Consider the following 16,895-nt stretch of genomic DNA (forward strand, 5'->3'; position numbering starts at 1 on the left):
TTTTGTTTCAACACTGAACAACATCCAGTCTGTTTCAGAGTCCCTTTATTGCTTTATTGCCCCTGTTTATTTACAAGTCTCTGTGTGTCTAATGAATGTATGAGCTCCTTGAGGGCAGGGGCATTGCCGTATTTCTGTTTTGTACCTAAAATTTGATACCATGCTTAGAATTCACTAGATGCTCAATAACTATGTATGGACTAAATGAAAGAATACAATCAAGGAGTGACTTTGTCCCCAAATTGAGTGGAAACCACATCAGTGATCCAACCTGTCAAGATACCAAGCTAAGATAAAATTTAGATAATATTGCCCAGAGAGTCCAATATTTGTTACATAATTACTTTGTTAATCCCATGGAGTTAAATATTATATTACTTCACTGGTTTTTGAAATTTAAACAGAGTGATTCAGTTACTAATTGCATGTGCATTCAAATCTATTTATCTTAATTTGTGTTTTGCTCAGTGAACATTTTATGTGAAACAAATTCTAGTACAAGTAGAGTTGTATTGTTGTAATTTTTAAAAAATTACTACATTTGTATATTTCTTTTGTTCATTGTTTTATTTTTCCATTTTGCATTACAAATAGTGTAATGTGTTTGTTGAAACTGGGATAGATATTAATTCTTGATTAGTTCCTTCAATATTTAGACTACTAACATTCAATCAGTGTGAAGTTAGTAAAGACTATCTTATACAATCACAGTAAATTTAATTATATTCGTTGTTGCTTGTAGATAATGTGATTGCTTATATTCAGTTTGTTATATGAAGCATTTATAAGCACTTAGCCATGCAATCAATTGTTTATGTAATAACTATCTTTCAAAAAGTAATTATTTCCACAGTGTTGGTGTGTTCTCTTGATAATAACACACAACCTCCTTCTATATGTGTTTTGATGGTGAAAAGGAAGTCTAATTTAGGAAACGGGAAATGAAGTTGGTAGACATCTGCCTTGAGATTAACTATGACAACAGTTTTTTAAAAATTTGTTCATGGGGTGTACTTGGTGATATTGAAATGCAGCAAGTTTCAGTTTGTAGAAACCACACACTTTTAACTGCTCTTGCAGTAGCATATGTGTTTGTTTGGAGCTCTTAGAGATTCAGCTGGCACGTTGTTATTGATAAACTGCGTGAGAGCTAAACACAAGGCCGTCTAGGGAGATAGACTACCTGAAAATAGACATTGTGAATGCCTTGAAATCAAGTAAAAATATACCCTAATGTTAGGGTTTATTATTTTGTAGTTAGAGCAGATTCTGTTTGTGTATTGTACTGCCTGCTACCCACAGGTCCTAGAAATGAATAATTGGCCGTTGTTAGATATTATATCAGAGGAGCATTGCAGTGGTGATTCCCCAAACTTTAAGCAGATTGCTGGGCATGATACATTGGAGAATTCCTCTGCTGAATGAGTCAATGGGTCCCTGAAAAGATATCAAAGTATACAATGTGGATATTTTAAAAGTTTAGGAGGTTTTTGTGGAAACCTATCTGTTGCGTGGTAAGTGGTAATTTGTTATCTCTGGACACATTGCAGTTGCAGAAGCACTGAAAACGAAGATTCTGAATTGCAGTGATCATACATCTGAAGGAATGTCTTGAGTCCATGTGATTTAATTAAATATAAGTTAAAGCACTTTTCATCTGGTTAGCTGATGCCATTTTATTTTTAGCTTATGTCATTTTCAAAAGCAAACCTGTCACTTAGATTTGTTGGAGGTATCTTGTGCTACTTTAGGAAATGACAGTCATTGCTTTTGACAAGATTTGTCCTCATTTTTGCCTCAAATTCTTAAGGTTAATTGTCCCTCAAAGGGTCTGCTCATTCTGTTTCTTGGTCAGCCCACATTAGGTTTTAGGTTTGTTGATATAATGGAAATCTTGGGGGTTGAGGGTGGCTGTTAAAGTGATGCAGACCCTGTAGTTGATTATTGGGCGTAGCTGAGGTTCCCACCACAGGTTTATTTTAAGATGAAGTGAGCTAGACATATTGTCAGGCAATATGTGGTAAAGTCTACATTAACCATATTGTTTACTTGTAGTAAGCTACTTAATTATTTCATTCCTCAGGGTCTTCAATTATAAAAGTATGTCACTGTAACATTGTAAAGTCTTTTTTTAGCTCTATTCATCCCTGAATCAGAATTAGCATAGATATTACCATAGTTGGTTAACAACTGGGATTCCTCCTTTTTCAGGGACCCCAGCTAGACTACAGTTTCCAGTTTTCCTTATGTTCAGTGACTATATCACTGAGCCCTCATGATGAAATATGATCATAAGTAATGTGTGTCCTTTTGGGCCAGGGTGGGTAACAAACAGGTATACATTCTGTTCCTCTTTATACTTCTGCTGGTGACCACAAGGGTAAGGAAGTGGCAGACTCACAAGATGGAGGTGACTCGAGACCCTTAATCACCATTTGGGGCAAGAGTTATACTTTGATTAAGAATACCCATTGTGAATCTAGTGTGATCAAGAAGCAATTGACCATTGAATGTCTATATTAAATTATTACTGTAAGGAATGATACCAAAACTGATAATGTGAGATTATCCAATTATAAGAAAATGTGCCAACTGGAAGCCTTCTCTGTTTTATAGATAGAAAATCCCTAAAGACTCTACCAAAAAAAACTGCTAGAACTAATAAATTAATTCAGTAAAGTTGCAGGACACAAAATCAACAGTTGTGTATCTATGTACAACTATAACAGCAACACATCTTGAACTAAAAGATGTCTAAATATGACTAGCTTTCATGGAAAAGCTTTTCAACTGTGAATAGACAGGTGTGTTGGAAACATAATCTTTGCTGTCATTAAAGAAACAAATTCTATTATTTTCCAAAAGCTACCTTCTCTAAAATATTTAGATTCCTGAAAACCACTTATAGTGCAGGGTGTTAGAAGTAGCTCTAGTTAACCTAGATGGCAGACTTGCCTAAAAGAATAAAATCAAATGCTCTGGGTTACTAGCATGTACTTGTCTCATAAGTATATGAGGATTGTCCAGAAGTTATCTAGCCATGTAATGTGAAAAACAGAGACATTTGTTGAAGAAGATACAAGGTAAATAAACATTGTACACAGGACAATGATGCCTCAGTCTCCTTCAAAGTAGGCATCTTGAGACCTCACACAGTTCTCCCAGTTGCCAGCAGCCACCCGTCATATTTTCCTGAATCTTATCAATAGACTGAAATCTCTTCCTTTTTAAAGTTGATTTTAGTTTTGAGAAAAGTCAGAAGTTGCAGGGCACCAAATCTGGGCTGTAGCAGAGATTAGTCACCTGGGTGACTTGATGTTTCACCAAATAACTCTGCTTGAGAGGTGATGCATTAGTGGGAACATTGTCGTGATGACGCTGCCAATCACCAGTTGCCCATAGCTGTAGACTTCTGAATCATCTGAATAGCTTCTATGAAAGAATGTTCAAGTTTAGTGCAAAATTTGATGCAGATTCATTGCTCTACTTGCTCAGTCATTTTGAATGTGACAGCCACTCAGTACACATGCTCACTCAATAGTGTCTACCACCCCCACTGACTAGTACAGTGAAGTCATCATTGTTCACACATGCTCATTCCAGTCTGCTCTCCTTGGTTACCATTGATGTCACAGAAACCATTCTTGATATATTAATAATGGCTGGACTTTTTTCAGACTGACCTCATACATTTTGATTGACTTAACTATTCAATATTATTTTCAACAAACCACAGAGCAAGATTTAATGTGGTTTATTTAGTTGGAAATTTTACCTATTACATAGCAGAGCCTAACTAGCAGTGTGAAGAAGTATTTACAAGATGCTGACTCCAGTAATATCTACAGAATATATTCAAAGAGGCTGAAAATTATACTTGTATATTACTTTACCAAGGAGAGAGGAGACCTGAAGTCTATATATAAAAAAAAAGTTTGCAAACAATGTTTGCAGATGATACTAAGGATGAACCTCATTGATGAAGATAAATAAATATTCAGGAAATGTAAAGAAGTTATCATGGTAATTTTTTCCTATTGTGAAAAATGAAAACCCTTAGCTGGAAATCCAATTTAAAATACATTTGTTTTCCTATGCAAAATTGGAAAGGATATGTGGATTATTTGTAATGTTGCTTTAAAAGGAGACTTAAAAGAAGGAATTCCAAGACAGCCATAAAAAATGATAAGAGTTTGATAAAAAGTATTGAGTAAAATGGGGAGAAAACAATAAATTTTATATTTTAATTAATTCTTGAAATAGTAGCCCAGAGAAGAAATATGGTGGGCTTGTCAGAAACTTGAGCTATAACAGGTAGTGTAGATTTTGTTTTAATTCTAGTGCCCTATCTTCAAAATAATGAAACTAAGTGTGTGTGTGTGTGTGTGTGTGTGTGTGTGTATTTGAGTCAAACTGACAACAATTGCCAGGAAGCAAAATCTCAATGGATTGAGAAAATGCTCCAGAAAATGGCAGTTTTGCAGTCTATTTTATACATTATACTCAAAGGAAGAGGTGTAAGGAAGGCTACATGAAATTCATTGTTGGACATTGGAGAGGTGGGGGAAAGCAACCTGCGAATCTTTGAGAGGAGATAAAGAGTAAAATGGAAAGACACATACTTGTTTTACATTGGTGGGTACAGGCTAGTTAACAATATTTACAGCACACAGAGATGGTATTTGTGCAACAAGAAACAATGAGTTCAGTGGTTTCTCGCTGTAGTGGGACATTGTGCCCCTAGGGGTCTGGAAAGAAGGGGAATTACTGTGACATTCCAAAGGCATGTTATCATACATGCAAAAAGACAACAGAAAAGTTCAAAATAAAGATTGACCTTTTTCAAGGAAGATACCAGCCTAGGACTCCTGCCATGACTCGCTTTTGGTTAGAAAGTTTCATTTCATACCATTCTATGTGGTTACTTTCAGTCTCTGAGTTTGTAAGACCCATTTTGCGGGCCTCCCCCGAACTCACTAGGTATAGTGTGTGGCTGCTTTTTTATCCACAGGTGCATACCCTCACTCTCACTCCCTGTCTCTCTTAGCCAGCTGCCATATCATGAGCAGCAAAGCATTGTGGAGAGGACTGTGTAGTAAAGAAAGATGGCCTCTGCTAAGAATGGTGTGAGTGAGGTTAGAAGAGGATGCTAAAACCCCAGTTGAGCCTTCTGATGGCTGCAGCCTCAGCCAATAGCTTGACTGAAACTTCATGAGCTATTATGAGCCAGAGCCACCTGGCTAAGCAGCTCAGAGTTCCTGCATTGCATTTAGGTCACTCTTCCCAGTTGTATTAACACCAATTTTTTGTTGCTTTTGTTTTTATTTATTTTTAATTTTTCCATTGTATTTTTCCATTATCATTTAGGCCCCTTATACTCTCCGCCTCTCAGCAATCACCACACTGTTGTCCATGTTCATGAGTCCTTTTCCCTTTTTGCTCAGTCCCTCCACCCCCTCACCTACAGCCCCCACTAGCTGTCATCCTGCCCTCCACCTGTGTTCTTGTTTTTAATGGCATTTATTGTTTCTAGTTACTAGTACACATGGTTTTTAAAGGCTGCAGTTTAGAGTCTGCCTCAACTGTGGAAAAAGATTTTCCATTGCCTGTAATTTCAAAATAGGAAAGTCTGGCAAGTGGACCAGAGAAAATATGAGGCAGAAGAGAGTTGTGATATGTCAGTGGTGCAGGGAAGTTAAGGGAAGGTGAAAGAGTGTGATGCATTAGCTGAGAAGGTGTTGCCTATGGACCCTTACCTCAGACAGATAATGGCCTTCTGTCTGTTAAAGCAGGAGCTGAAGCCTGTTTCCTTGGTTACAGGGGACTTGATGCTCAATAGTCAAAAGTAAAATGATTTCAAGTGTGTTTGTTTCATAGCTGAGTGGGCTAAGAGAAAATATCAGCTTTCCTTGTCCTAATATATTCTCTTTATATGACTCTGGTGATGTCAAGCTTAGCATATTATCTGGCTTGAATCACTGAAACTCAACGGCTGAAGATATTGGAAAATGTGGTGTGTTTCATGTGACCTAGACATAAAAATTCAAAAGAATGACTGGAGAATAATTCATGGGGAGCATTTATAAGATTAATATAAATTCTTCAGTCACATTATCCCTGTGATAGTTTATAAAAGATATTTAAAAATCTGTATCAAGGATATTGGCATGAAATGAATGAGAACTTTAGAGCTAAACTGAATGTTTTATCTGCATAGAAAAAGGGAGAAATTAGAAAAATATTACAAAGTGATGACAGATCATACACATTTTTAGTTCTGTTGTGGCAGACATTGCAGTAACTATACCCTGTAAGATACGCTGTATATTTGGGAAGTCTCCCCAGACTCCCTTAATACAATTCATTGACCTATCCCCTTCATTTCCATGTGCACGCAGTCAGACTTTGTGTGACATTGTGATTACTGGTTTTGTGTCTGTCTCTGATCATATCTGACATAATATTATCAGCTAGCAAGGACTAAGTATTATTTGTATTTTTAAAAAAGTATAGTTGGCATACAATATCATGTTCATTTTAGGTCTGATTCAAAATTTATATAGCTTATTAAGTGGTCACAATGATAGGTCTGGTCACCATCTGTTGCAGGATGAAGTTACCACGGTATCACTGACCATATTCTCTGTGCTGAACATTACATCCTTGTGATATTTATTTTATGACTGGAGGTTTAAACTTCTTAATCACTAACATCTTTTTCACCCTTCCCCCTCCCCTTGTGGCTGACATCAATTGGTTCTCTGTATCAGGAGTCTGTTTCTCTTTTGTTTTGTGTGTTTTGTTTTCTAGATTCTAGATGTAAGTGAAATTATATGATATTTGCTTTTCTTCACTAGACTTATTTCATGTAGCATAATGTCCTCTATGTAGTCCATGCTGCTGCGAATGGTAAGACTTCAGTCTTTTACGGCTGGGTAACATTACATGTATCTGTGGATGGACACCTGGTTTACTTCCATATCTTGGTTATTGTAAAAACTGCTGCAGTAAATATAGGGATGAACATATCCTTTGGAATTAGGGTTTTTGTTTCCTAGAAGTGGAATTGCTGGATTGCTTTGTACATCTATTTTAAATTTTTTCAGGGGCATCTGTCCTGTTTTCCATAGTGGCTGCACCGATTTACAATCCCCCAACAGCACAGGAAGTTTCTCTTTTCTCTACATCCTTGCCAACACTTACTGTTTGTTGATTTGTTGGCGATGCCATTCTGACTGTTGTGAAGTCATTGTGATTTTGACTTGCATTTCCCTGATGATTAGGGATTCTGAGCCTCTTTTCAGGTGTCTATTGGCCATCTGTATGTCTTCTTTGGAGAAATGTCTATTCAGGTCTTCACATTTTTAAAAAATTTGTTTGCTTTTTATGTTGAATTGTATGAGTTCTTTATATATTTTGCGTACTAACCACTTATAAGATATATCACTTGCAAGTATTTTCCCCATTGAGTAGGTTGCCTTTATCTTTGTTGATGCCTGGTCTTGCCGGGCAAAAGCATCTTTTTTGTATCATGTCATGTGTGCTTTGCCTGCCACATATTAGGACATCAGCACAATACGAGACAATTGAAAGAAATGAAAAAGATAGAACTTAGAAAAGATAGTGATTTATTAATATATATTTCAAATATATATCACTGCTGTTTGAGACTGCAATTAAGTGGTAGAAATTTACAATGGCAGGAAAGTAAATGTTTCATAATATTTTTAATGTTTAAATGAAGAAAGTAATCATTTATTGCATTTTCTAGCAATACAAATCATTTTAAAGTTCAAAATTACCATGGGAATGTTAAACACAGAATATGCCATACTAATTTGACTATGCATATTGTTTTACAAGTCACTTAAACCATTTGCAAAAGATTATTTTTATGAAATTTTAAAGTAGAATTTAAAACCATTTATTTATACTTTTCAGTATGTTTTAAATTATTCAACTCATTGTTTACATGTAATAACATATTTATTCATTTATATAAATTTCTAGCACACCTATTATGTGCCTGGCACTATTTTAAGTACATAATCTTCAAAACCTAGTGCCTGATATGGAAAACTTTCTGTATTCATAGATCTTACATTTTAGTGACAGAAGATGTAAAATTAAAGTGTGCATAAAATCGAGAGTTCTTATTGGGACATACTACATTTAAGAAGCCTAGTAGATTGGCATGGGAATGTTGAGAAGCAGGAATGTATATTGAGAGATTAGGGGAGAGACCAGAGTTGGACATAAAGAATTGGTATGTACATAAATAATGGTAATAATGCCCTGGTGTTGGATAAAGTCACCTACAGAGATCATGTCAAAAAAAGAATAAAGAATAGAAGAAGAAAGATTGGGACAGATCCATGGGAAGGAATGTCAATATTTAGAGGTCAGGCAGAGCAGGAACAAAATAATACATGAAAGAAACCATGAGGTAGGACGATACAAAGAAAACCTAAGGGGGAAAAAGACCATATTTTGCCATGTATAATGTGTATGTTTTTGTGAAAATTTTTGAGGGAAAAATAAGGATGCACATTATACATGGGTAGTACCTGAAACAACTTGTAGCTGTTCTTGTATTTTGTAATTATTTGTTACATAAAGTGTCTTATGCCATAATGCATTGAAAAATAAATACTAAAATACCTTTATAACATGAAAAACAAGTATCTAAGTATAAATAAAAGAATAGAATTAAAAATTGAAACGAAATATTTTTTCTGAAAGTTTGGCAGAAAACTTGGGTGTACACAGGAAAATATGGTGCTTCAATAAGAAGAGAGTAACCTGTTTTGTGAGAGGTAGAGAGAACACAGACAGAGAACTAACCAGCCATTGGGTTTGAGAAGATGATGGTCATCAGTGACCCATGTATTCTTCCTGCAGTTGGCAATAACAATAGTAATACCACTTTTAATAACATACACCCATACAGCACTTAGGCTCAGACACTGTTTTAAGTGCTTAGCAGGTGTTAAGCCATTTAATGTAGTATATAAAACCATCCTATGGTAGCGATGATTGCAATTGGATGGACCTGAAAAGTACATAGATGGTAGTTGTAACATCTGTTGCTATATTAAAGGCAAAAAGTGCCCCAAAACTTATTGGCTTAAAAACAGCAAACATGTATTATCTCATCATTCCTGTAAATCAGGAATTCAGAAGCATTTAGTAGACTGGTTCTTCCTTAGGGAAAACTGCTACAGGAAGGAGCAGTTAAGACATTGAATGGGGTGGGAGGGTGCTGCAGTGAGCTTGAAAAATGTTCCTAATATAAGACGGCTCAGTTGGAAGGCTGTTGGCAAGACAGCGCAGTTCCGGGCACTCAAGACTTTCTGCAGGGTGGTCCCAACATGGCAGCAGATATTCCTACAGAGCGCGAGATCCAGTGAGGACAGAGCTCTGATTCATTTTATGACATTCTCAGAAATTGTACAATATCACTTCTGCAGTTTTCTATTCATTGAAAGTATGTCAAAAAGGGAATTCCTAAGGAAATTCATGTTTTGCCTTTTGAAACAAAGGTCAAAGAATGTGTGGACATGTTGTAAGCTACTGCTTCAGTGGTAGGGAGTGGAGAGTGCCGTTGTAGACAATTATTTTGAGAACTTTCTTTTGAGCAGGAAAGCAGAGAGATGACAGTAACTGAAATGAGACATGGTAAAAAATGATTTTTTTTTCATTTTAAGGACCTCATTTTTAACTCATTTTTCATGTGTTAAAATATTAACACATATTTTGTGTTTGTAGGAATGGGAAACCTACGTAAAGTTGAGAAAAGAGGATACTTCGTAGAGACCTTGAGTAGGTTTGGTGTGGAAAGGGATCGGCCCGGAAAGGACGGAGTGGGGATGCTGCTTCCGTGCAGTCAGAGGGAGAGTCGAGCATGGTGGTATGGAGACAGGTGGAGGGGATATGTTAGGGTGGGAGAGTGGACAGTGCTTTCTGAAATAAGCTGTTTTCCCTGGGAAGAAGAAGGGAGTATAGCAGTGCAAAACGAAGGATCAGGAGGAAGGTGCCAGGGATTTAACAAACAAAAACAGAAATAATGGCTTAGTTCACAGAGTAGGAAAATTAATTTACTATGGAAGGTGTAGTAGGACTGACTGGCTTTAGTGAGTGCTCATAAATATAAGTGGTCCAGTCATAATTAATATTGTGGGATTATGACTTTCTTAAGCTCGACCATTATTACCACACACCTGAATTATTACAATAGTTACCCAACTGGTTTTTCTCCCACCCCCCAGGTTTCCCATGCTACTGCCACATCAATCTTCCCAAAACACTTTTCCGCATAAGGTGCTCTAGGTCAAATTAAGCTCTAGGTCAAAAACTTTAACTGTTTTTTCTTGATCTTGGAGGCCAAATGGTTAGATTTTGATTGCTAGACTTATAATATATTGTTAGATTGTGTCTCCGACTACAGTAAACAGTAGAGTGTTTTCCATTAGGCAGTAACTGTTTTGTATTTTAATGACAGCCAGAGGGGTAGGAGAAATGAAATCATTAATTAGTAGTATTTCAAAGGTAAGGGAAGAAGCTTTTAAGTCCACTAATAATTATATTTAAAAAGAACTAGAAAAAAACTAGACATAGTGGTTCTCAATCATGACTAATTTTTAGCATCATCTGGGGACCTTCTGGAAAAAAAAAGCAATATCTTGGTTATAGCCTGATTAATTAAATCAGATTACCTAAGGAGTGGGAGGTAAAGATCCCTGATGATTTCCATACATATTAACTAAAGAGATCTACTGACATAAAGTGATTTGACTGTCTATATGTTTCATATGTTATATGCAATAGGACAAGCATAAATGGGGTAATATTAAACTTCATATAGCAATTAAATTTAGTACTTTTACTACAAGAGCATAGGGGATATGAACTAGCTCTGTGTGGCACATTGCAAATAAATAATTACTTTTAGAAATTTCTCTTAACCCTGTATGTACTCTCCTTTGTAATTTGTCTTTGCTGCTCTTCTCTCAAGAGATTCAGTCTATTTCTCTATTTCGATAATTTGGGCTGACCTTCGATTTGCTTTAAATAATAGACTATGGTAGTAATCATATATCAGAATTTCTAAACCTAGGCCTCGAGAAACCTTGCAGCTTTTGTTCTCATTTGCTTGCCTGTCTGAGACCACACTGTGTAGAAGCCCAGGATATTCTCCTACGGGACAGCGACCATGTGGAAAGAGAGAGACCATGTGGAGGGAGAGAGACCATGCTCGTAACCAGTACCATCCTCCAGACACGTGAATGGAGCCATTTTGGGTGATCCAGCCTCAGCTGGGCCACCTGCTGACTGACTGCAAACACAGCAGTGACCTGAGGCCAGACCAGCAGAGGAACCTTCCATCACAACACAGACCAACTAGCCAATCCACAGAAGCGTGCACAAATAAAATAGTTACCTCAGCCACCAAGTTTTGCAGCAGTTCTTTGCAGCAGTAGATAACTGGTACACCATATAAGAAACCATTACCAATCTATAGATGTAATTAAACCACCAGTCAGTTGAAAATCCTTCCATGAATTGCTATTGTTGATACTTCCTGCAAAATTGACTTTCACATCTCCACTGAACAGCCTAACTTTATATCAATACTGTATCTGAAACATTGAGTATTTTTCGACTAGTTTTTAGCACTGTTTTGTCTTTCATTTTGATGCATTTTTCTCATGATTTATTCCACCAACTTTATTCCCCTCCTGTTATTTTTTTATATATGAATGAAAGAAGGTAGCTGGAGATGGCCACTCCTGCTGCTGCTGTTGTCACCACCATCACTACAGTAACATAAACAAGCACCTCAACTGAGCTTTCTTTGTGTCAGAGCCCTTCCATGAGCTGGGCCTTCTGCATCTCATTTTATTCTGGTAATCGGTGACACAGGGACTCTAATATCATGTCTTAAAGAAGAGGAAACCGAGGCTTAGAGTGGATAAATTTACTTGCTCAGGGCCACACAACTAGTATGTGGCTAAAAAGTGACTTGAAGGAGATTTTGTTAAACCCATGCCCTATTTCCCTAACTAGTTTTGAAAGGTATTTGGTTCTACATCAAAAGCACTTTCATGACATGATCTCCAAATGTCCTGTGAGTTACTGAAAGACAGAGAATGTTGGTCCACTCCTTTATATAGGAATAGAAAATTAATATTCTTTCAGCACCTGTTACTGTGTCAGGAGGATAGATAGATAGATAGATAGATATAGTAATCCTCATGGTCGTCCTACATGGTATGCATCATTTCTATTTTTATGGCACATAAAACAGGAAGACAAGTAATTTCTCAAAGGTTGTATACCCAGGAACTGGTAAGACTATGCAACACTAACTCAGGTCTGTGGGACTCTGAACCTCAAAATCTTTCTGTTATTCTATGTTGCCTTTTTTAAAATTGTATATCTGTTGATAACTCCATTTTATTTCTCAGAGTCCTGGTTCTTCCTCACAGCATAAACCTCTAGCAACTATTACATCCTTTAGGCCCTTCTCTTAAATGTCAGTTCTTCAGGGAGGCCTTTCCTGATCTCCCGTATTAGCCTGGTTTCTTCTGTTACATACACCGAGGCACTTGTCCTTTCCTTTATGCCACACTCCTCATACTTAAAACTTTTCCATTTCTGTCTGTCTCACTGAATTAGATCCATGAAGATGAGGACATTCTGTCTTGTGCACAATGAAAACCTCAGTCCCAGCAGAAAGCCTGGTGCAGAGCAGTCACCCAGTGAATAGTTCGTGAATTAATGTATGCACTTTTGGACTATGGGCAGGCCTGGTGGATGACATGTGTGCATTTAAATGGAATATAACTGACGATCTTGTAGGACAGTAAGAAAGCCTTGATAATAAGAGATGGATAAATACTGATTTGCGAGGGGACAATACTTTTAAGGCATAAAGGCCATGTTGATGAGATGTTTGATTAAAAGCCTTTTGTGGAATCCACAGAAATATTAAAGTTGACAATCATTTTGCTTGTCATGCTATCGAAGTGCATGTTTTAGGCCATTGCTCTCAAGGAGTCCAACATTGACTACAGGTTTATTTTCATGCTCCTCTATCAGTAGCAGAAGATAGAAAATATAGTAGAAAAAAATAAGGCATTGATATCATATTGTAGTCTTTAAAAAGGAAGAATTAAGGAAAAGTGTATAAAAGTAGTTCACCTGTTCCAGTTAAGGAAAGGAAATCTGATATTAAGATGATTAAATAATTTTTATCATTTTATCTTAGCCCTACCTGGCGTAGCTCAGTGGATTGAGTGCGGGCTGCGAACCAAAGTGTCGCAGGTTCGATTCCCAGCCAGGGTACATGCCTGGGTAGCAGGCCATAACCCCCAGCAACCACACATTGATGTCTCTCTCTCTCTCTCTCTCTCTGTCTCCCTCCCTTCCATCTCTAAAAATAAATAAATAAAATCTTTAAAAATAATAATAATTTTTATCATTTTATCTATCATTTATCATTTTCTGTTATTTCTTTTTATCACTTTGAATTCTTTTTATGAAATAGCAGTATTTAAATGAATAGGTGAGATTTATATCTCTTCATATCTTAATTATTAATTCTAATCATTAATAAGGTGAATAAGTTTTCTTTTGAAAGAAGTACCCACAAATAGGTAACTTGGAACTAAGTAGAGAAAAATTACAGTGGTTTTATTATTCAGATTCATACTGCAACATTAATACTGCATAAAGCCAATCATAAGACATTTTAATACACTCAGAAGTAATTATTTCAAATACGTACATAAAAGTGAAAAGTATAATCTATGCAAATCTATGTAAATGGGTAGTTATAGTGAATTGGTACATGACATTACTGAATGGATTGCTCAGGGTTTTATTTCATAGAAAGACTAAAGACCTGGGTTATCAAGAAAAAAGTCTTTTGCTCTATTTCAGTTGCTTTTGGATGTTAATATGGTCCAAGATGATCTACTTCTCATTAATCATAATAATTAGGGGTAGATTTACTGAGCATTAGTGTAATTTTCAATCATGTTAATAGTTGTGCAATCCTCTGTTCATTAATATAAATGAGGTAAATTAAAACCATGACATTATAAAGAAGAGGCAAAAGCTGCAGGAACTTTTGTGGATCCTCCCTAAACCCCATTAATTTAATTGTAATATGTTGTTTCTCAATACTTATTTTCACTCTATTTTCCATTGTTAATGGCTCTTCAGATTGGTTAATAAGCATGCTAACCTCTTCATTTAAGTGACTGCTATGGTGTGGTCTAAATCATACATACTTAGCTTGTCTCATTACCTTTAACTCCTTCTCACCTCTTCAGTCAGCAAACATTTATGGATTAATCACTCATGCAATTTGAAATTTGATATATCAGCACAATACAAAAGAATGATGAGACATCCAATCTTCTGGGAGTTCACAGTCCAGAAGTCATTGTGGATTAAATTGATATTATTATTAAAAATATAAAAACAGTTTCAAAGTAAAAATCTTTCTCTTCATAGTGTCCTTAAAATTTAATTTATATCTGAAAGATGTCAAAATAAATTCCCTTCTTCATCTCTCATATTTGTTCGGATATTCCCAGAGAGGACTTTCCTGAAAACACTGCTCAAATTCCGTCCCCCTCTAATGCTCTTAATCTCAGCTTCTTTTTTCCTGAGAGCTCCTAAATTTTAGAGTTCATATTTGTTTTTGTGATTATTGCTCTATTTTTCTTCTAGATTATAAGCACATTGATGGCAGCAACCATTACCGTATCATACTGTTTGGTACATTCTATTTTTTTATTGTTATTCAAGCACAGTTGTCTCCATTTTCCTCCCACCACTTTCCCCTGCCCCAACCACCCCTACCTCCCACCTCCTCCCACCCTCAATCCTTCCCCTCTCCCACTTTGTCCATGGGTCCTTTGTGTGTTCCTTGATGACCCTTCACCTTGTTTCTCCATAATCTACCTCCCATTCCCCTCTGGTTACTGTTAGTTCCTTATTTCAATGTCTCTGGCTATATTTTGTTTGCTTGCTTATTTGTTTTGTTGATTAGGCTCCACTTATATGTGAGATCATATGGTATTTGTCTTTCACCACCTGGCTTATTTCACTTAGCATAATGCTCTCCATTTCCATCCATGCTGTGGTGAGGGATAGGAGTTCCTTCTTTCTTTCTGCTGTGTAATATTCCTTTGCGTAAATGTATTGTAGTTTTTTTATCCACTCATTTACTGATGGGCACTTAGGTTGCTTCCAACACTTGGATATTGTAGGGATATTTTATTTAATTTTTAAAGATTTTATGTATTTATTTTTAGAGAGAGGGGAAGGGAAGAGAAAAGGGAGAGAAATAGCAATGTGTGGAATTGGTGTTTCAGAATTCTTAGAGTATAATCCATACATTCTGATGCCCAATTAATATTTACTGGTGAATACATGAATGACCACTGTATATTGAAGTAATAAATTATAGTTACATTTGCTTGAAGTTAGAATTTAATATCACCACATTGTCCTTTTGTATAAAAGAAAATGTTGGATTGGACCTTAGAAGGTTATTCTGTTTAGTCATAATTTCTCAAAACTATCATAACTTTTGATAGTTTATAGCAGAATATTTTTATATTGTATGCAGGACAAGAAGCAGTTGAGCCTACAGATTGTGTTTTAGTCATATTCACAATGATCTGTTTTAGTACCAGTCCAGTTTGTTTAGGATGTCTTTTTGTACATATTTGCTTGCATTGCTGGTAAAGAGCTATAAGTGAGTAGCATTTCCTACGTGTTTGCCTTATTCAGTGACTAAACTACTGCTGATTATACAAACAGCTGCTTAAGCCGAAAATGACTGTTTATTTTAGTTGATTAGAATGTGATACTAATAAGACCCAGGCTTTATGTGTGTGCCAATTAGATTTGCTTTACTCTGTTGAACACAAGTGTGTGGGTAACTACACTCAAACTCCACCCTTGGTCTTATAGATATCACCAACATGTGCTCACCAAATGTCAGGTCAGTGGCATAGCCTTCAAGGAAGTGAAACAAGTTATTGAGCGAGGCCCCCAGAAATTCACTGTGTGATACCACAATGTTTTTCATTCTTTTTTGTCCCACTGAGGATGTAAGAACAAGTAGACATTAAAACCCAGCTTTTACATTTCTCACTTCAGTTGAACTCCAGAATGTAGCAAGTGTCCTTGGAGTGTCTGTCAGATACTGCTTTCATTTGTTGGGGCACTTATTCTAGTACCAAGCTGTGAAAATTACCGAAATATTGAGGCAGCAATTCAGAAAACATAGGCATGCAGGAGATGGAAGCAATTTTATAGACTGCACATTGGAATATTAGGCCAAATAAGATGTAAAGAAACTGCAGTTTTAATCTTCCCTAGCACAAGCTTCTGAGTAGACAATCTGTTTTATTGTTCTTTCAGAATTTTTATGCTTTCACCAAATTATGGCCAAAAAAGACAAAAGCAGAGACTGAGCTCCACATGGTCAGGGACCATGCCAATTGTTTTCATTTCTTCATTCCCAGGACTCAGGACAGCTCAGGAACTTATAGGTGGTTGATAAATATTTGTTGAGCAAAAGAACTGAATTATAATACTGGCTCCTTTTCAAATGAGATAGCTGATAGAGCACAATGTAGAGGCAAGAGCAAAATGGCTGCATTGTGACTATTCTTCTGTATTGTGGCTTAATTTGATCTAAGGAATATGTTTACATCTGTTCTATGAAAAACATTCTGGTAGATTTGAAGAGAGATGAAAGAATATGTGAAGGAGACAGATATTTTTGTTTTCTCTAAAAAGCCAAGCTTCCATGTTACTCCCAGTTAATTCTTTCTATTCTTCCATGCTGTCACTCCTTTAGCTGATGT

At 36.3% G+C, this 16,895-nt stretch overlaps 1 protein-coding gene across 5 annotated transcripts in view; it reads left to right on the forward strand.

The window, feature by feature from the left end:
- The window catches only part of NAALADL2 (N-acetylated alpha-linked acidic dipeptidase like 2), a 1,144,210-nt gene that overhangs the window by 386,373 nt on the left and 740,942 nt on the right, over positions 1-16,895 (forward strand). The gene's annotated exons all lie outside the window — the stretch shown is intronic.

The sequence above is a fragment of the Phyllostomus hastatus genome, unplaced genomic scaffold, assembly GCF_019186645.2.
Source record: "Phyllostomus hastatus isolate PE091 unplaced genomic scaffold, TTU_PhHast_1.1 phas_contig_86, whole genome shotgun sequence".
NCBI lineage: Eukaryota > Metazoa > Chordata > Mammalia > Chiroptera > Phyllostomidae > Phyllostomus > Phyllostomus hastatus.